Source organism: Chlorocebus sabaeus, chromosome 4 (genome assembly GCF_047675955.1).
Source record: "Chlorocebus sabaeus isolate Y175 chromosome 4, mChlSab1.0.hap1, whole genome shotgun sequence".
In the NCBI taxonomy this organism is placed as follows: Eukaryota; Metazoa; Chordata; class Mammalia; order Primates; family Cercopithecidae; genus Chlorocebus; species Chlorocebus sabaeus.
The window spans coordinates 74,637,309-74,659,723 of NC_132907.1; the positions used below are offsets into that span (position 1 = coordinate 74,637,309).

Sequence of the window (22,415 nt, forward strand, 5' to 3'; positions counted from 1 at the left end):
AGCATAGCCACGCTGATACCTTAGGAACAATTGGGCCAGACCATTGCCCATGACACTTCTGTCACCAGACTTAAACTATTATCACTGCTACTACTTTGTTTTTGATAACACAACCGTAAATCATGTTTTTCCCTTGGTCTTTGTGTCACTTGGTCAAATTTCAAAGCTCCAGACAAGAGCATGTTTTGGCCCAGCCTAAGTCATGAGCCAGTGATCTGGCAGCATTAAGTAAGGAAGAGGCAAAATCTGCCGCTTGAAGGTTTCATACCCAACAGTTTCACAGTAGAGTATTGATTTTTCAAAAGTAAGATGGGTGGGTGTACATGAAAGGCACACACACATCCACATACACACAAACACATATGCCCAGCATATACCTAATACAATGCTTAAAGTCTATGGGAAATTTTAACATATTTGAATTTTACTTTGTTATTTTATCTTATCCTTTATGCCATCAAGATATATTAAATATAATTCATTTTATTTTAAAGTAAGCAGAATCTCAGAAGAATTAGAGGTCACTACCTTTCTTTTTTAAACTTACTTCAGTGTCCACCAACCTGTTTTGAAAAAGAGATTTTACTTGTTGGGTTATATATATATAAAAAACTAAAAGCAATGATTCATAAACTTGTTCTGGAACATCTTGTCTGCTCGGTAATTGCTTGTTCAGTTCATTAGCTACTTTGCATGCTTGGGTTCTTTCTATTGTTATATCAAAATTATGAGAAGTATTAAACACATTTATAGTATTTGAGGCAGCATAAACTGTTTTTAATTAAAATAAAAGAACATCAAGCAGAAAGAAAATGCTATAAGAGAGTCATAGATATTTCGCTGAGGATTACGTTTCTCTTTTACATATGATTTATGTTATGAGTTTATGCTTTTTTTAATTTTTTAATGTAGGGTTCTCATTGTTATGCTTGTTCTTTGAACCCTGTTATTAGTGTTCCATTGAATTAAATTGATGAGGGGGAGTTTTCAAATTTGTAGCTATTTTAGTAAACATTTAGCTAGAGAATGGCAAAATAATATCTAACTACATATCAATTATTGGCACAAACAACATTAAGTAAGTAAATATTTGTATGTTGTTCAGGGGGAACTGTCAATACGCAGTGCAGCTGTGGGAGACCAAAAGCTCTTTCTGGGGAGCTGTTAATTTGCATTTAAGTTGTTTTTTATTCTACACTTTGCAGCTGCAGTTTTCTTAGTGTCTGTAAAGAATGTTGAAAACAAAGAAATAAGAATATGCTAAATGTGGGCTGATATATTAAAAACAAAACTCTGATCTGGTGTATATTCCCTTGGGAGAAATATGAATAAAGTATGTGTCTATTGTTTTCAACCTTGTTTGCATGTTAGAATCACATCAGGAGATGTTTAAAAATCCTGATGCCCAAATTGTACATTCAGATCAATTAAGTCAGCCAATCTGAAAATAGCACTTAGATATCAATATTTTCTAATGCTACTGAAATTATCCTGAATTAGTATCTAACTTTGAGAGCCACTGGTCTTTAGACTCATTTTATTAAACAGTATGATGTATAAGACACTTTGAGTAAAGTGATGTAGACCTTTGACAGTGTTAGACTTTAGTGCATTGTTTCAATGACTGATACCTGTACAATAGTGATTAACGCAATGAAACATACCTGTACATAGTCTTTTTGCCTGACTTTCAGTAAGCTGAGGAAGAAGTTTTAAATGAAAATATTATTTTAAAAAAAGATACTGTTAAAGGAAACCAAGGATTTTTTTCTTGACACATCTTCATGCCACCTTTATTATTGTATTATGTTAATTTCTATTTTGTTGTTGTTGTTGTTTTGAGACAGTCTCATTTTGTCACCCAGGCTAAAGTGCAGTGGCACAGTCTCGGCTCACTGCAGCCTCCACCTCCCAGGTTCAAGCAGTTCTTCTGCCTCAGCCTCCCGAGTAGCTGGGACTGCATGTGCACACTGCCACACCCGGCTAATTTTTTGTATTTTAGTAGAGACTGGGTTTCACCGTGTTGGGCAGGCGAACTCCTGAGCTCAGGCCATCTGCCAGACTCGGCCTCACAAAGTGCTGGGATTATGTTGATTTCTATTCTTATGTATGTAAAGCATGCAGGTCGTGGAAAAATAAAATAGTACAGAAGTACTGTCCTTTTTGTTTTTCCTTCCATTGTCTACTCAGAGCCCTTCCTTACAGATTAAAAACCAACCTATGATAGTTTAGTATTTTTGTTTTAACCGGAGTCTATTTTATCTTGATTTTCTGCTATGTTATATGAGAATCTAATGGTTTACACAAATCCTACCTCTTTCTTCCTTGTGTCATATTGTTTTATCTTTAATTTTATAGTTCTTCTTTTGATTACCTTTCCTATATATATATAAAATACTGACACATTTATTCTTGTCCTCATTAACTAATAGATCATAATTACTTTCCATTTTTTAGCATGAGATACAGAAAACCTCTCTTTGGGTTCATAAGACATTCAGATAAATCAGGAGAGTTTCAGTTCTCTTCATCACTGACTCCCTCCATTATCCTAGACATCTTAATTAATATTGTTCTTTTAAAAATTATGTAATTTTTTTCCAAGAATAGGCACACTTGTTGGCAGATGTTTATGACTACTTGCTAAATGCTCTGGTTGGAGACATTAAGTACTTTTTCTATAAATATTTTCCATTAACCTTTTTTAGAGCTAAATCTCACCCCCACCTGCCATTATGCTTGGAATGTTTGACTCCTAAGCTTCTCAGGAAAAATGCAAAACAGTCAAACAGTTGCACAGCAGAAGCCTTTCAATAGTGTTTTGAAGGATATGGTTTCTTTTGTCCTGTATCTGTATCAATCATGTATTACCTTATTTCTAATTTGTCTTTGAGGAACTTATTGAACTATCTATTGTGTTGAGAGCAAACCCTACAAACTTTACTCTTGGGAATGTTTCAATCTTTTAAATCCTTTTAATAATTTAACGGGACTTCAGAAAGAAGAAAAAATATAAAGCTTGTGCTCCATCTTCCATCTTGAACAGAAAAATTTCGGGGAAACTCACATAAAGACAAATGTATCTGTTTGTGTTATAATGCCTCTTGAAAATGACAGTTGGTTTGCAAAGTTTGCATGTGCTAAGCATTTGGTCTATCAAGCACATAAAATATAATGCATATACAAACATCATTTTCCGTGTCAACTAGTCACCAATTTTAGCTAACATATTAGACTTCATTGGTTTTCATTGTATTATATATTAGACAACAGGAAAAAATAACCCTCTGGAATAGTAGTGCAGCAGCAAAGTTATCTTTTTAAAGATTTATTGAGGTATAATACCTATACAAAAATTACTCCTAGTGTATACATTTTAATAAATTTAGACACATGCTTATACCAATAACATCACCACAGTAAACAGCCATCAAGTTACTGAACACATTCATCACCCTCAAAATTTTCCTTATATACTTTGTGTGTGTGTGTGTGTGTGTGTGTGTGTGTGTGTGTGTGTGTGGAGAATATTTAACGTGGGAACATTCCTATTAACATGTTTTAAGGTGAACAATACCATGTTGTTAACTATAGAGACTATGTTGTACAATAGATCTCCAGAACTTATTTATCTTACATAATGAAAACTTTATACCCGTTGAACAAAACACTTCACACCCATTGAACCAAAACTTCAGATTTCTCCCTTCCTCTAGCCCATTGCATCCACAATTCTATTGTATGCTTCTATGAGATTATTTTAGATATCCCATATAAGTAAAATCATGTAGTATTTGCTCTTCTGTGACTAGTTCATTTTGCTAAGCGTAGTGTCTTCTACGTTCATCCATATTGTTGCTAGTGGTGACATCAGCATCATGAAGAGATAACCTGCACACCTGTGTCCAGTTAGGCATTATTTGTAATACCTAAAATATAGAAACAGCCAAATGTCCATTGACAGATAAATGGATAAAGAAAATGTAGTATTAATATATAATAAATGTATTGTTTAACCTTTTAAAAAGTATCTTAATTTATGTTAATATCCATAGAATTGTGTTTACATATGCCATAATAATTAAATATTCCACTGAATTTCCCTAATTTCCAAAGATATGTTATCATATCAGGTATGCTTTATAATCTATTTATCTAAATATCCAATAACATATTTTAATCAATACTTGAATTAAATAATTAACAGAATATAAACACTAAGCTTTAAAACACTAAGATTTATCTTGTATTTTTAGAATGAGTGGAAATTGATTTTCAACATCTAATTTAATTTAATTTAATTCTGTTAAAATCATGGAGATAAATGGTAACTTTTTGGGATTTTTTTCTAAAACTTTCTTCATGATATGAAATATGAGGGAAAAAAATGATTTATTTTTGCTAGTAAGCAGAGCCTGATTGTATTCATACCCCCCACACCACACTATCCAAGTCCAATTCAAAGATAAAAATGCTTATCAGGTATGAGTATTTCCAAAGGTCTGGAAATTCATCACAGATTATTTACGTTGTTTCAATTGAACGTAATTTTTAATGAAGATTTTTATTGAGATAATTGCAGTTTCACATTTATTTGTAAAATAGAATACAGAGACATCGTTGCAAATTTTCTCAATACCCCTCATTGTTATCCTTGATAAAATCCAGCAACCTTATTCAGATTCCCCCACGTCTCCTTGTCCCATTTTATGTGTATATGTGGATATTAAACTGTATAACAATGATATCTACTGCCTAGGTCCATGTATCCCCAACATTATAGTTATGATACTGAACAGTTTCAACACAACAAGGATCTTTCACTGGCATTTTATAACCATACCCACTAGCACCTTTGTCAAAAGTCAGCTAAACATATTTGTGAAGTTCTATTTTGGGTCATCTATTCTGTCCCATTAATCTGTTTCTCCCTCCCACACCACACTGTCTTGTTCACTGTAGCTGTATCACCAGCATTAATATCAAAGAGTAATTCTTATGATTTTCTTCCTCATCAAGAGTGTTTTAATTAATTTAAGGCCTGTGTCTTTCCATAGACGTTTTAGAATAGGCTTGCCTATGTTTACAAAAAAAACAATTCAAGCTGGAATTTTGAAAGGCGTTGCATTCAACCTATAGATTTAGGAAGAACTGACATTTTACTCTGTTGTGTCTCTCAATTAATAAATATAATATCTTAATTTATTTTGTTGGTCTTTGATTTCTTTCATTAGTATTTTGTAATTTTCAGCATTCAGTGCGTGAAACATTATGTGCATGTTTTATTGCGTGTGTCAGTAGTTCTTTGTAGTGATTGTAAATGCAATTGTTTTAATTTCAGCTTCTGAATATTCATTGTTAATATTGATTTGTGTTTGATGATCTTCTATCCTACCAACTTGTGAACTCACTTAGTTGTATGAGTTTTAGTTTATTTCTTTGTTTTGTTTTGTTTGTTTGTAGATTCACTGGGATTTGCTACGTGGAAAATAACATTTTCTAAAAATAGAAATAATTTTATTCTGACCTCTATGATCTTTAAGTATTTTATTTTCTTTTTCTGCCTTATAGTTGCAATGGCTAGAAGTTACTACATTGGATAAGAGTTACTAGAGTAGACATGTTTTTCCTTGCTCCAAATTGTATTTTGTCTGATATTAACTCAATCATTCCTACTTTCATAAAAAAATAATATTTACATGGTATAGGATTTTCCATTATTTTACTTTCAAAATCTACCTGTGTCATTGAATTTGAAGTAATTTTTTAAAAGCAGCATATAGTTGGATAGTAATTTGTGTGTTCAGTATGCCTTCTCTAATTATTTTAATCATTTATATTTAAGATAATTAGTGATATGTTAACGAGGAGTGCTGTTTTATTATATATCTTACATTTGTTTTTTCTGTTTCTCATTTCTTTTTTTTTTTTAATGCTATTCTGTATGTTATGCGAACATTATTAAAGATTCTGTCCTAAATAATTTATTCTGTTTTTGAGTGTACTTCTTTTTATATTTCTCACTGTGGTTGCTTTAGGGGTTACCACATACGTAGGTGACTTTTAATCATCTACAGGTATCAACATTTTACCATTTTGAAGGAAGTATGAAAGCTTCACTTCAATTTTGGTTCTGTAACTTTCTTCACTTATAGCCTTGGATATCATATGGTGTTTTAATTTTTGTTTTAATATTAAAATATGATTGATAAAACTCATGAAGGAAAGAACAGCCTATATTTTCACTTTTCTGCTCTTCTCTTTGTTGCTTCAGTTTCAGTATTCTTTCATTTGCCATTTCCTTTCTATTTGAAGATCTCCCTTTAGCCAACCAATAAGGTATGTCTGATATCAACAGATCCTTTTAGTTTGCCTTTATCTGAGAATAGTTTTGTTTTCCTTCATTCTTGAAGAGCGTTTCTGCCAGATACAGAATTTGTAGTTGACAGTTCTACTCTTTCAAAACTTGCAAAATATTGCACCACGTTTTTTAAGTCCCCATGGTTTTACAAGCAAAATCTACTATCATTTGAATTGCCTTTCCTTTCAGGTAATACATCATTTTACTCTGACTGCTTTCAAAAAAGATTCTTTTATATTTTTAGTTTTCGAAAGATTAATTATGTCAAATCTTGTTGTGGATTTGGTTGAATTTAACCTGTTTGGCATCGTCTCAGCCTCTTGGATCTGTAGGTTTTGATTTTCGCCAAATCTGGGAAAAAGTTTTCAGTCATTATATCTTTAAAATTCTTCTAGCCTCAGTCATTTTTCCATTTTATCCCAGAATTTTAGTAATAGAAATATTGGATCTTTTTTATTGTCTTTTGTGTCCCTGAGACAGTTTTTCTCTCTGTTTTGCAGACTGGGTGAACTTTATTGTTCTGTTCTCAAGTTAACTGATTCTATCCTGTCATCTCCACTCTACTACTCAACCTATCCAGCAATGTTTTCATTCCTGTTATTTTGTTTTCTTGTTCTATAATTTCTACTTAGTTATTTTTAAAATACCTTTTATTTTTTGCTGAGATTATGTATATTTCACTTACTTCAAAATAAGTTCTTAATGTATTAAGGAAGCATTTTTATAAAAGCTACTTTTAAACCCTTGTCAGATATTTCCAGTAATTGATTCATTCTGGTGTTGGCATCAATTGATTATTTTTTTTTTCATTTAAGTTACAATGTTCTTGGTTCTTGGTATAGTAGGTGATTTTCTTTTTAGTTCCCAGACATTTTTCTTATTATGATAGAAGATTCAGAGTCTTGTTTAAATTAGTCTTGTTAAAGTCTATTTTAAGTCACTCACCAATTTAGGTTTAGCATGTGGGGCTTGGCCTAATTTTTGTGGACTGTGATTTAAATGGCAGGGTATTTTCAGTGCCTATGTGGTGTTATTTCAGTCTTACTAAGTTTATCTGGAGCCACTGGTGCTGCTTGATGGCACAAAATGGGTTTTCCTTAGGCCATTCTGTGGATGTTGCTTGGTGGAGCCGTCATGTGGAGCAATTCCATTACTGCTGAACTTCAGATTTCCTGCTGTGCTTGGACAGGGTTTTTCTGGTGTCCTTGGACAGTCCTTGGACAAGGATGGGGATCATGACACCATGAAGTCAAACATCCTCCTAGACAAGGTTAACTGTTGTCAACTCTTTCCAGTCAACCTGCCTCAGTAGTTCTTAGTGATAAAGGAAGTCTCATAATTTATGAAGAAGCAGAATGCTTCTACTGACCGCTTATTCTTGGTGGGGGTCCCAAGCAATGTCCCTTGTCAGAGTTGTCATATTTGCCTGATGTTTTCAGAGACACTTCCATTTGAAATGAGTAACCTCATTTCTCTGCAAGAAGCTGAGCTGCCTTTTGCTGTCAGGTTGTGGAACAGGAAGCACTAGGCCTGGATAGCCTTTTTCTGTTGGTTCAGGGGATACAAGATATCCTGCTGCTGATTTTTCTACAGACCTAAGACTGCAAACAAGCTTGTCTTCTTTTTCATACCTTTCAGAAATCACTTACGTTTGTCCCTTGTGTGACTTCCAGGGTTTATAATTGTACTAGTCAGGAAGGAATAGGGAAAACTGAGTGTATATCATTTTATCTGAACTAGAAGTCTAGAAGATATTTCACACATTGAATTGTCATATTTAACAGTGTGAAGGTCTTATTTATCAAATTACATCACTGAAGGGGATTTATTCCTGTATATTTCATGTGTGACTTTTAAAAAATAAATGGTACTTACATATGCTATTAAAAATTATAGGTCAGTTATAGTTTATATTAGGGTTCTGCAGAAAAGCGGAACCTATAGAATATTAGGGGAAGGAGAAAGAGAGAGAGGGAGAGAAAAAAGAGATCGATTTATGGGAATTCATTTATGTTGTTATTGGAGGCCAAGAAATTCCATTATCTTCTGTCTCAACACTGGAAAAAGAGGACAGCTTGCAATGTCATTCAATGTAAGTAAAAAGACCTGAGAACCAGCAGTGCCAATTTTGGAGAGCAAGACTGATGGATGTCCCATCTATGACATAAAGAACTTACCCTTTCTCCATCTTTTTCTTCTATTTGGTTTCTCAATTGATTGCATGGAGTCCACCCATGTTGAGTTAAATGCCAATCCCCAATACGGATTTAAATACTAATATCTTCTGGAAATATTTTCACAGACACATTCAGAAATAACATTTTCCTACCTCTCTGGACATCCCTTAGCCCAGTATGGATGATACATAAAATTAGTCACCACATAGTTAGTTATATTTCATGATGCAATGCTATTTGTAGCACTATTTCAAATGAAACAGAATTCACTAGATTGTAGTTGAATCTTGATAATTTAACTTGAAGTTTTAGAGAGGATATTAATTATTTAATTCATAAATAATCAAGTATTTTTCAAGAGGGTATTTCAACTTAAGCCACTTTTTTAGTTGCAGCATCTTGAAACTTAAGATATGAAAAATTATATTACCAAACTTATCATTTTTATACACATGATTCCTTCGCACATGTACAGAAGTTTATCCAATCCTTCTCTTCAAATTGCATAGCTATAGAGATTAATCCCGTCCCAGAATATATTGAAGCTGGAGTCAGGTTATCTACCCTCCTCCCATAGCCCCTTATTCTAGACCCTCTCTTACCTTCCAGGAGTACAGTACAAGGACCCTGGTTTTTATTTGTTTTATTCTCTGTCTTTCTAAAGGCAAAGCTGTACATATATCTGTTCTCTTGTCCTTCTAAGTTTCACTCATTAAACTCTTCATTTTATTGTTTCTAATAGCAACAAACTCCACAATGAATTTTACAGTGTAAAAGGCAACTAGACAGATTGTATTCAAAAACTGGTGTGAGTCAGCCAAGGTATGTTTCACTCCTGGCATCCCTGGAGTATATCTGATTTCCCATAATAAAGTACAATATATATTTAATAATGAACCTTATGATCACCTTAGCTCTGGGGCGACAAATATTTGCTTCTGATGCAGTTCCAGGAATATTGATAAAAAGACTTAAAACACCTCTTAATAGATTACAGATTGTTCCATACAACTGCTTTAATAGTTATGCTACTTATTTTGAAATTAGAAAATGTTAATTACTGATGACTACATTAGTTTGACTTTAGGCTTAAGGTGGGTAATAAGTGAAATAATTTTACCAAAACAATAACAGCCCTGAATCGTTATCTGAACTTAGACTCCTTTATCCAAATTATGTACTTTGTCTTTAGAAGAAAACAGCAAAATATTGGTAGTAGGGTAGGTGAAGATTTATAGAATCATAGGGTTTTCTGTCATAGTAGGTGGAGGAAGAGGAGTACTAGCTCTAGAAGATGGGCATTATCATTCATTGATTACCCGGGGTCAGACTCTAATACATCAAATTGTTTCACTGTCCCAAAGGCCAAGCTATGAAGTCTATGACAACAACAGTAATACATTTGGAAGAATCATGCTTGCTATCTAACATAATCACAAATGCCTCCATGCCTAGTTGTCTATATAACTTGTCCTTCTGTTAAAGTAGAAGTAAAGTTCTACCACGGCTGGCGTATCTTTATGGAGGAGTACAAAAAATGTTGGTCTGCACTAATGTACAGTTTTTTTTGTATGTTATTTATGACTCTATATTCTGATACTTTTTTATGCTTTTTGCAGTTGTTTAACAAATAAAATTGTTATCATTCATTAATGGATCAGATTACTCTGGTGCAATGACAATACTTCTAAAAGGCCTGTAACATAAAATTACCTTTATTTCTAATTCAATTAGGATTCTCCAGGGAAACTGAACCAAAGTATATATGGATAAACAGATAGATTGATGGAAAGATGGATAGGTAGGTAAGAGGAGGTTTACTGTAGGAATTTGGTCACATGATTATGGAGACTCAGCAGTCCTACCATGTGTTGTCTGCAGGCTGGAGAACCAAGAAAGCCAGTGGTGTCATTTAAACCTAGTCTGAAGGCCTGGCAACTAAGCCAGCCAAAAACATAACTCCTAGTCCAAGGCCAAAGACTTGAGAACCAGGAAAGCTACTGGTATAAGCCACGAAGCCTGAAGGCTCAACAACCGGGAGCTCTGATGTCTGAGGGCAGGAGAAGATGAATGCCCCAGCTCTAGAAGAGAGAGAACAAGTTCACCCTTCCTTTGCTTTCATTGTTCTCTCTGGACCCTCAAAAGATGGGATAGTGCCTGTCCACACTGGGGAGGGAGGATCTTTTTTACCCTATGTACTTATTCAAAGAAACCTTCTCATAGACACATCTAGAAATACCAGCTCTATGGGCCTTCCTTAGACTGCTCAAGTTGACATGTAAAATTAACCATTATATCAATCAATTAAAACTCAGAAACCTAACAGATTACTGCTTACCTATCATATGTAGTAAAAAGATATACATACATTTTAAATTTGGTGACAATCTTCTAAAAAGTAGTCTGTTGTGGAACACAGCATAATAAAGCAAAAACGGAATAAGAGCTGTGGAAAGGTGGAAAATATCTTACTGAATGTTTCAGAGTATTGACTTACTTCAGCTAGTGTAAATGAATAAGTAAATCCATTTCTTTTCCTCCTATTTCTGTCACATTTCTGGTGAGAATCTGATTCACATTCAGAGTTTGAAATGGAAAATAAAAATAGAGCACTGTTTGGCTTCTGCTGTGTCAGATAATTACTTTCGAAATTCTGTAACTGAAAGCCAATTGGGACTGGAACTGTGTTTTTGTTCCTGTGAAACAGAAATTCTGTCATGTGCAGGTACAGGATTTGACTGATATTGCTAGAAGTTACCTTTCCACTCAGTGAGCATGAGTGACTAGTTCATCCAGTTACAAGTGATGAGAAAGCTGCTAAAGGAAAGATATTTCCAGAAAGTTAACATATCCTTACATAATACAATTATATATGTAATACATTTCTTATTTTGAATATATGTACAGTGCACAACTTTATCAAAAGAAATCATTTTTTTTCTTTCTGCCCCTACTAAATATGTGCTGAACAGATGTGCCTCTGTGTGTGTGTGTGTGTGTGTGTGTGTGTGTGTGTGTTTAAAAGTTGAATTGCAAGAATATCATTAAGTTTCCTAGGAGCCTACACGTCTGTGTTCAGTGAGTACCTGCTCAGTGTCATGTCTCTGGAATTTTATACATATTAATATTTACTACCACATTCATTGCTACTCTCATTTTCAGCTGAGGAAACCAGCTCTTTAGATGTGCTCTGTCTGGTGCTGATTGAAAGATTTATGTTTCTAATCCCAAACTCTTTTATGAACTTCTGATTCCTGTAGTTAAAATAGACAGTATACACACTTGGAGGCTTTGCTACAATCTCAAAATTAACCTGAACAAAACTAGAGTCTAAGTCTCTTCCCTCCCAGTGACTCATATCTGGTTTCCCCACAGCCTATTCTTTTCAGTAATTATCCCTCCATCCACCAGGTGTTCAAGTAACACACCTGAGAATCATTCTTGACACCTTCACGCTCACCTGTCCCTAAACCCACTCTGTTAGTGAGTCTTGTCAGCTCCTCATCTGAAATGTATCTCAAGTCTGTCTGGTTCTTTTCTTTTCAACCTTCTCCACTCTAATTTATTTGCCATCATTTTTCACCTGAGACACTGTAGTCGGCTCTTAATTGCTATCCCCCTTTCCCCTATGCATCATATAAACTCTACCTTATCCAGCATCCAGATTGATCCTTTATAAACAGATACCTGGTCATGTCATTCTAGCACTTAAAATCCTTCAGAGGCTTCCAAGTGTGTCTAGATTAAACTCCAAATCCTCAACACAGATGAAGCAACATGAACTACTACTCCCTTTAGCTTTTACAGCTCTACTTGCTTTTTATCTCTTCTCATAGACACTCCTATTGTTACTTTATAGAATTTACCAAATTAATATTTTAATGATCTATGTGTCAGCAGCTGGATTCATCACTAGATTCTAAATTGCTTAAATGCACATACAATATACCTTTTGTTCACCATTGTGCCCCTGTATAGACAGCAAGTAGCCAAGCACTCGCACATAGTATATAATGTAAAAATCATTAAATATATAAAGGAAGGAAGGAATGAAACAGAATTTCAAAATTTATACATACAGTAATAAAAAAATCAGAATCAAAAGTGCATCCTTGTCTCCATTGTTTGTGATGTCATCCCTTATAGTATATTGACCAGGAAAGTGTAAGAAGATTAGATTTTTGAAAAACTGGAAAGGGTTAGAGAGAAGCATAAAAAAGTCTCTTGATAGCAGGGGTGTTATGAGCATATAATCAGCCCGGGAAAGAGCTTGAAATAGTCAAAACCAAATCAATGCAATAAGCCCTGGTGATGGGGACATTTATGGTATATGTATACATGTGTATTACATGTACAAATGAATAATAATGGTAATTATGTTTGTCATATATCAAATTGTATATATTATTTATAAGCACATTATATTATATATAAAATGTATACAATATATACACCTGTATTATATACTGTATATTCATTTGTTATTCGTATATGTAATTACTACTATTGCTTATTGTTTTTACTGACATTGCTAATTTATAACTGTAGATGGAGCTTTGAAACAAGTACTACTATTGGCAAACATCAATTCTAAGACAATAACTTTAGCAGTTCAAAGACTGGGAAAAGGACAGCGAGCTTGTGCTTTTTCTATAATTTTTACATATATTTATTTGGAATAGAAGTTCATATTGTCTTCTTGCCTATTTGTCAATTTTATATTCTTAATAATTGACGTATTTTTGTTGTCATCAAAGGGATATTGCAAGCAATTTTTATTGTGTTTTGTCTATAAGATGTAGCCAAGTTCTATTGACTTATTTTTCTGTTCCCTTGACTTTTGGTTTCTACTTGATTAATGGCTGCGGAACATAGGAGAATTGAAATTATAAATTTCAGTTGTTATTTCAGTTATAAATTATTAACAGTCACTTCTAGTCTAACATTTGCTAAGTGATTATCATATGCAAGGCATTCTAATTCCTTCATATGCATTAATTCACATCTACCTCATTGAAACACTTTGAGGAATGTCGTACTATTATTTTTACTTTACAGATAAAATAACTGAAACCCAGTCAGGTTAAGTAACTTGCCTAATGTCGTACAACTTACAAAGAAAACAGTTTTTACAGGCATGGTGTGGCTTCACAGCCCTAGGAGATTAACATTTTGAAAAGGCAATTGCCCTGTGAAAATTAGTGGGGAAAGAACAATCATCATTTCAACTTTACAACCGTCCAGACTATTCCCTTAGATGTTTGAACTCCAGTGAGAATACAGAAAGGTGGAGAAGATGGCATGCATGTTTCAAAAACAAGCTCTTTGCCCTTGAATGCAAATTTACTGATACCCCAAAAACAATCTCCTATCGGTAACTAATAAGGCAGAAACTGCTAAAACCAGAGTTAGAGAAAATAGAAGAGAAAGGCCATGGTGAACGCTGGGATATGAATATATTTAAAAAATCAATTCCTAAAGGTTCAAACCTCCTTTAGCAACAAGTCACCATCTCAAATTATTACTATAATATATTAGTATTTAATGCCATTCTTGCGAAGGAGGACATAATCCTTCATTAATACCATTGAATGTTTTGGATATTTTCATTATACAAAATGATGTGTCTCTATAACTCGAGTACTGGACATCAATCTTATCAATGTTAGAACACTAATATATAATCTGGTAAGAAGCCCACCTTATGAAAGCTAACAGGACATGTGAGATGGATCTCATAGGCAGACATGCTAAGGGTAAGTTTGAGTGGACGTAAAATATGGCAAATTAACAGCATCCATTTCATAGTCAAGTGAAATGTGGAACTAGCCCAGAATATATTCTTATATTAAAATGTTGTAAGAACCACACATGCCACCAACTACACATATTTTTAAAGTCCTTTCTCATTAAAGAGTGGAAGTCTCTTTATCATGTGGAAACTAATGATATAAATGAATTAGCTGACATAAATTGCAACAAATCTTTTGCATGAATGAATTCTCTTTTTTTTTTGTTTGTTTCAAGTTGTCTCCATTATTACCATCTTGAAAAGTCAGTCTATGTGTGTTTAATGTAGAAAAATTCCAACATTTACTGCAATTGCTTAATTACCAGTTCTCAGCCCCTTAATAATAACAGGACATTTGAGGGTTTGAAAATAACAACGATGTCTAATTTTTCAGCTGGTTACTTCACATCCTATTATAAGCAAAATGGCAAACACATGCAACAGGTTTTCCCATTGGCATTAGTTAATTTTAGGCAGCGATTTTTATAGATCCAACAGAGTAAGAAAGATCATCTGATTTTGCTTTTGTACTTGGTTTCTCTCTCTCTCTCTTTCTGTCTTCTTGCTTGATTTGTTTACTTTATTTAGTTGTTTGTTTATGTCTCATGATTAACTTTTGTCTTTTCTGTTTGTTACGTGGTCTTAGATCCAAGCTTGGGTCACAATGACTTAGTCTTATATGCATATGTATCTTCCTATGGAAACACATGCTTATAGTTTCAGATAGCTATAAAAATAATGCTGTCTTATATTAAAAGATTAAAAGACTTGCTCATTCGTTAAACAATTTTTTTTATTGTTGTTGTTTGTTGGACAGAGTCTCACTCTGTCACCAAGGCTAGAGTGCAATGGCGTGGTCTAGGCTCACTGCAACCTCTGCCTCCCAGGTTCAAGTGATTCTCCTACCTCAGCCTCCTAAGTAGCTGGAACTACAGGCACATGCCACCATGTCTGGGTTAATTTGTGTATTATTAGTAGAGACGGGGTTTCACTATGTTGACCACGCTGGTCTCGAACTCCTGACCCCGTGATCCACCTGCCTCAGCTCTGCCAGGCACTGTGCTAATTTGATATACACAATAATAAAATGACTCTGAGTTCAGGCCAAGGCAAAGATATCTCGGAGTTGTGAAATAGTTGTGAAGACACAGCTAGCTCTCCACAAATCCTTTCTGTAGAGGTACCTTCTCAGCCAGCATTTCCCAGTCCTACTTCCAGTTGTATCAGTTTCTCTCAAATGACCCATCTGCAGAGGATCTTGTCCTCTCTCATGTCTTTCTTTGGCTTGTGAAATTTAGTTTCCAGGTAAAGGTCTGGAGATCCCAGAGGTTAGCAAAGTTGCCAACACGGAGGGAGTTGGAACATAATCCATTACTGTACAACTGCAGCGCCCCTACCCCAACACACACCCCCTAGCCATGCCAGCACACAGACACTGGACTTTTTGTAAGTTAGAAGAACTAAAGAATGACTTTCTAGTGGTAACCCACTAAGATTGTAGGATTTTCTCTAGGTGCACATTAATGCTGTGTCCAATGTAAAATGTGTGTTTAAGTGTCATATCAATGAAGAGTGTGGTGAAGACGTGGAAGAATTAGAGTTCAAGTATATATTATCAGGAACATTGAAGAATGATACTTTAGAACTAGTAAAAGCCTATGCCATGATATTATTTTTATCTTTTAGGTCCAGTACTCTGTATATTCAAGGAAGCTGATTGAAGATATAGATCAATATCTTGTAGATCTGATTTATCCATATTGGGATAGCAGCCTTAAAGCTCATTAACAAATTAGAAAATAATATTTTCACTTCAGTAGATTAGCCTAAAAATGAAGGTGAAGCAATTACTTTATTTCTCTAAAACCAAATACAAAGTAAACTAACGTATCAAATAGCAAGTTTGGGGTGTACTGCTTTTAGAAATTAAAAAATTGAATATTCATTACTGTTGAGTTATTGGACTTTACTGAAATACAAAGCCAGAAATTGAGTAGCATTATTGCTGAGTTTCTGGATTTAAATATAAAATTACTCAATTTTATAATAATATAATGCTGAATATAAATGTGAGAACTATGTTAGTGATGGCATGCTTCAATATAAAGATTTATATTTATGCTATTCATTTTTATATCATAAGTAATATATATATTCATTGCAGGAATGTTTTTAAAATGCAGGCATAAAATGAAATAATAATTTGTAAATCACCTTTTGTACCATTTCAGAAGTATGTCTCATTACTCTACTCCTAGTGCTGCTTCAAAGTTCAATAGTTGGCCTAATTTTATTTTTACTTTTATTTTATTTATTTATTTATTTATTTATTTATTTATTTATTTGAGACGGAGTCTCGCTCTGTCACCCAGGCTGGAGTGCAGTGGCGCCATCTCTGCTCACTGCAAGCCCCGCCTCCCGAGTTCACACCGTTCTCCTGCCTCAGCCTGCCCAGTAGCTGGGACTACAGGCGCCCACCACCTCGCCCGGCTAATTTTTTGTATTTTCGGTAGAGACGGGGTTTCACCATGTTAGCCAGGATGGTCTCAATCTCCTGATCTCGTGATCCACCCGCCTCGGCCTCCCAAAGTGCTGGGATTACAGGCGTGAGCCACCATGCCTGGCTGGCCTAATTTTATTTTTACCATCACTTCCCTTGTCTCTTTTTAATCAGTCATTCAATTTAATAAACACTTACTGAACATGTAAATTAAATTAGTTTTAGTCTTTCAAGATTTTAACAATAACCACCATTTATTCAATGTCTACTACAGTTTAAGATAAGTGTTTTTTATATATTATATACATTTTATTTTATATGTTAACTCACTTAATCTTCATGAAACCTCCATGATCTACCTATTTTATTCTGCATTTTACAGATACATATATATATTTTTTGTTTTTTTTGTTTTTTTTTGTTTTTTTTTTGAGACAGAGTTTCACTTTTGTTGCCCAGGCTGGAGTGTAATGGCACGATCTTGGCTCACCTCAACCTCCGCCTCCCGAGTTCAAGCGATTCTCCTGCCTCAGCCTCCTGAGTAGCTGGAATTACAGGCATGCACCACCACACCTGGCTAATTTTTTGTATTTTTAATAGAGATGGGGTTTCTCCATGTTGGTCAGGCTGATCTCAAACTCCCAACCTCAGGTGATCCGCCCGCCTCAGCCTCCCAAATTGCTGGGATTATAGGTGTGAGCCACCGCATCTGGACTACAGATGCATATATTGAGTGGCTACTATATGCTGGGCAGTGCACTAATTGTGTAATTAGCTTTATGTCCCTCAGCCTGAAAAATATTATGTGATTGCTCAGTCCTGAAAGCTGGAAACATGTATTCATTTAACAAATATTTATTATCTCATATTCTATGACAGATACCATTCTTTTATAGACTACAAATTCACACTCTGTAAAATATTTGAAGAGGTTTATGTTCAGCCAATATGAGTGACTATTTACCCCAGGAATAGTCTCAAGAAGTGCTGAGAATGTGTGCCTGAGGTGGTTGTGTTACCGTTTGGTTTTATATATTTTAGAGAGGAAGAAGAAAGTCATGACATCTCCAAGCTCCAGGACTGGGGGACGAAAACTTACAGGTCATTGGTGGATTCTAAGATTTTCTCCTTGATAGTTGGTTGAATGAGTTAAGATTTGTGTAAAGACTTGAAGTCAGTAGAAAAAAATTGCTTGAGGTAAGATAAGGTGGGTTGTGGAAACCAAGGTTCTTCTTATGTAGATGAAGCCTCCAGGTAGCAGACTTCAGAGTGAATAGGTGGTAAATGTATCTTTCTAGATTTTAAAAGGTGTCAGGCTCCTAGTTAGTCTCTCCTAGATCCAAGACAGGCCTGCTGTATTAATGAAGATTCTCCACAGATGCAAATTTTCCCCATAAACGATGGCTGTGCAAAGCCATTTAAAAGTAGGTCAAAATAATATATTTTGGAGTTAAATATCTGTATTTCCTTCAGAGTCTTCTATCTACCATGTGATATCATACCAGAGTCAGGTTGGAATTTGGTATCATATTGCCATAAAGAGTCTGTCTTGTCAGTCTTATGGTCTCTGTTTTAATGTTAATATGGGTCAATTGTGCCCAAACTCCCAAAAAGAGGGGTTATAAAAAGATGTGTTTGATTTCCCTTTCCTTTGTGGCCTGGAATTTAGTTTTTTAGGTTACTCTCAGATCCTGTTGATCAAGAAAGGATCCATTCAGTTGGTTCAGGGACTTGGGATTTCCTTTTTAGTTTATACTTTCTACAATGGTTATAGCAGTAAAGAAAATACAGGATATCTTTAGGAAACTTATATTCCAATAGGAAACAGATAAGAAACAAATAAAAAGCCGCATATAGTATAACAAAAGGTGATAACATATGTGGAAAATATTAAACAAGGGAGAGCGATATGGGCTTCTGGAACCAGAGATGCTATTTTTAATAGGATGTTCAGAGAAGAATCCACTAATGCATGATCTTTACACAGAGATTTGAAGGGAAGGAGCCAAGCACATATTTGCCATGAAGGCACTGCAGGCATATGAAATAGAAAGTTCAAAAGCCCAGAGGCTGGGCTCTGATTAGAGAAATGTGAATTGAGACAAAATTAGGTTAGAGAGGCTGTGCAGAATCAGCTAATATGAGTCTGCATTGAAAGTTATTGAAAGAAGCTACACCCGCTTGGACTCTAACTTTGCTGAGATCTTTCATTTTTAAGTCCATTAATTTCACAGTTTAATATCTACCTTTGTATACCTTTATATAATGTATAGCTTAAATCTGTAACAGCTGAAGAAAGAGATTGGTATTCTGATGAAGAGAAATGTACTAGAGGGGAACAATAAAGTGAAAGACTTAGTTAAAAACTGAAGAAAAGAAGTCACATTTATTAAATGGGTGGTGGCCATGGTGGTTGGGGAGATGTGTGTGAAACTACAACCTGTCTGAAGTCCTTGACGTTCTTTTTCATATTTACCACTGAATTATAGGATAAATTGTGAGTATTTGAAAGCTCTAAAAAATGAAGATTACTTTGCTAGGTTTTAAATGTGGAATATAAATTGGGAATTACTTGAGAGAGCAATTTTGCAGTACTTAATAAAGGTACAGGTTCTCATGTTCTATAATGTACTTGTGAGAAAAAATCACATATGCACAAGAAGGAATGCAAAAAAAAGTTCAAGCATTGTTTTATAGCCAAAAAAATTGAAACAATCAAAGAAAAGGAGATGGAATTTTTAAAACGTGGCATGCCTATGTAACAGAATGTTATGTAATAGTCTTGTTATAGCAAAGGTCATATCCAAGAGTCTAAGTTTCATGTCTCAACATGACCAATATCAGAAAGATAGTGTTAACTAAAAATTTCAAGTTGCAGAATGAGGTACTTTGCCAGATCATGGTAAGAGACTTTCTTGTGTTCTAGAATATAAGAATCTAACTTTTCTAGATGTTTCCAAGTTATCATCTGTTCTACAAGTTTTGAACATACTCATAAACTGTTTGAATTTGTCCCTCTTCTTAACTTATTTTTGTGTATATTTTTGTTCATTTACCTATATTGTAATCTTTAAAAAACATGGGCTATATATTTCTAAAAGCACAAGTTTGCTCAAAAAGTTGTCCAGTTTTTTGCACAAGGCATATAACTAAAATGTATTAAAAGAATTATTGAATGAAGAAATGAATTTACTTTTTTTGTATAAAATTTTAAAATAAAATGATTTTACTCATCTATAAAATGAAGAAAGTAATATCTACTATGGAATTTTTGTGTGTAAAGGGCAGAGGAATGTATCAGGTACAGAGTAGGCATTCAGTAAATAATACAGGGCATTTTAATGTTGGTATTATAATTTACAATGTGTAGTAGCCACTACTACTCACGAAGAGTTTGTATGAGTCCCACGTTCCTATAGTAAATGTTTTCCTGTCTTATAGAATATAAATGAGAATTAATAGTACTCAATATCAGACATTGTAGTAATGTTTCAGGATAATCATAACACATGGAGATGAGAGTCCACCTCATAGCAGGCCTCAACAAAGGAGACAAATTGTTCCTAAAAAACCGTAGGGAGGGAAGAGGATAGAAACTACAAACCACATATGTCCCCATCTGGTGACAGAGCTTTCCTTGAGGGAAGGAATGTTTGGCTTTATCATCCAGGAATTCCTGGTTGAAATAAGTTTAGAATATAAGAGCAACCACTAGTGTGCTCAGGTGACTATGAGAGGCAGTTATTTAACATCCTATCAGGCATACTTTTATCACTCTTGATGCTTTGAAAGCAGAAAAATCAAATATATTAATATGGAAATATATGAGTTTTATAAATGTTAATTAATGTCCTTCATTATTTTATTCTGTTTGATCCATTCTTTCTACATCCACAGCTCTCTGCAGAACCCATTTCAGAGAGGTTAAGAGACTTCTTATCTAATTGTACCTTATTAATATTTGGTGGAATTGGGATGTGAAAAGAAGCCTATCACAATCTCAAGTTCATGTTCTTTCCACTGCTGTATCCTGCCTCGTGTTACATAATAGTGCAGCAGATTAATTTCTAATTGTGACACATGGACCAACAAAAAGGCTTTATCAGGATTTGTTCATGTTAATTAGGCAGAAACAAAGTTAATGCAGCTTAGAGCAGCAAAGAACTTTCATTCAAATGCATTTTACATCTGTGAAACAGATGTCATATTTAAAAGTCTCAGACTATACAAAGTATTAAACTTCTCCCAAGGGTGGAGAGACATTTGGTGAAACTGAATACTTTATATCCACAAATATTGATATGTTATTGCTCTGTGTACATCACACAAAATAAAAATCTAGTCCTCATTAGCTTTTCTGATACACTGAGCAATGTCTTAAGTTGTAGAAGGATTTAGAATGTCTTCTCCATGCAGAGTTTTTATCAAAACAAGAAGAAACATTTACATAATGAGCAGTGGAATTTGGCCAAGCATACCTATGAATTAGGGAGTATTGCTATCATTCTCATTTTACAGTGCAGGAGACAAATCAGAGTCTAAGCAACTTGTTCCAAATCACAGCATAAATAAGTCTAAGTGCGCTCATGTAAATGCAGAAATTCTACCACCAGAGTTAGGCTCCCAGTTCCCATCATGCTGCCCTGCCTCCATTGTAGACGAATTTTTCCTTAAGGATACATCTTTTCATTACATAAATTTGAATTTGCTTTTATCCATATCACAATCCACCAAGCCATACTACACCACACAGGAAAATCCCTTTTGCCTTACTCATCTTTGTAGAAAGTGTGATATGGTATGGCTCTGTGTCCCCACCCAAATCTCACTGTGAGTTTTAATCTCCATAATCTCTATGTGTCAAGGGCGGAACCAGTGGAGGTAATTGAAACATGGGGATGGTTTCTCCCATGCTCGTCTCATGATAGTGAGTGAGTCTCAGGAGATCTGATGGTTTTATAAGTGTCTGGCATTTCCCCTGCTTGCACTCATTCTCTCTCCTGTCGCCCTGTGAAGAGGTGCCTTCCACCATGATTGTAAGTTTCCTGAGACCTCCCCAGCCATGTGGAACTGTGAGTAAATTAAACGTCTTTCCTTTATAAATTACCCAGTATCTGGCAGTGTTGTATAAAAGTGTGAAAACAAATTAATACAGGTGTGTTTGCTTTTTTTCTTTTTGCATCCATATGTCCCTATTATATCCCATGTTAGTCTAACACTTAAATTGAAAATAGACTTTTTGGCCAGAATATATATTTTTCGTTCCAGAAAATAAATGCTTATAAAGCCAAAGAGGAAATTGATTTACTGGATAATAGAAATATGATATCTGTATATGTTCATTAAGGATGCCTTTGACACAGCAGAAATTATCCAAAAATTATGGATGTCAAAAACTTAATGTTTTCTCTCACTTTTCATCCAAGACAAAGGGACTGCCACCAATCTTCCCTTCTCTGTTGTTATCATTGTGTTTTCCGTTTTCACCTGAAATTCTCTCTGGACTCAGACTATTGTGAGTGTTTAATTTGTATGCTAGGAACTCTAACACTGAGAAAGAAAAAAAATAAGAAGGTACCAAATAAT

At 34.5% G+C, this 22,415-nt stretch overlaps 1 protein-coding gene across 7 annotated transcripts in view; it reads left to right on the forward strand.

The window, feature by feature from the left end:
• Nucleotides 1-22,415, forward strand: part of CDH18 (cadherin 18) — a 1,112,094-nt gene that overhangs the window by 786,930 nt on the left and 302,749 nt on the right. The window lies entirely within an intron of this gene.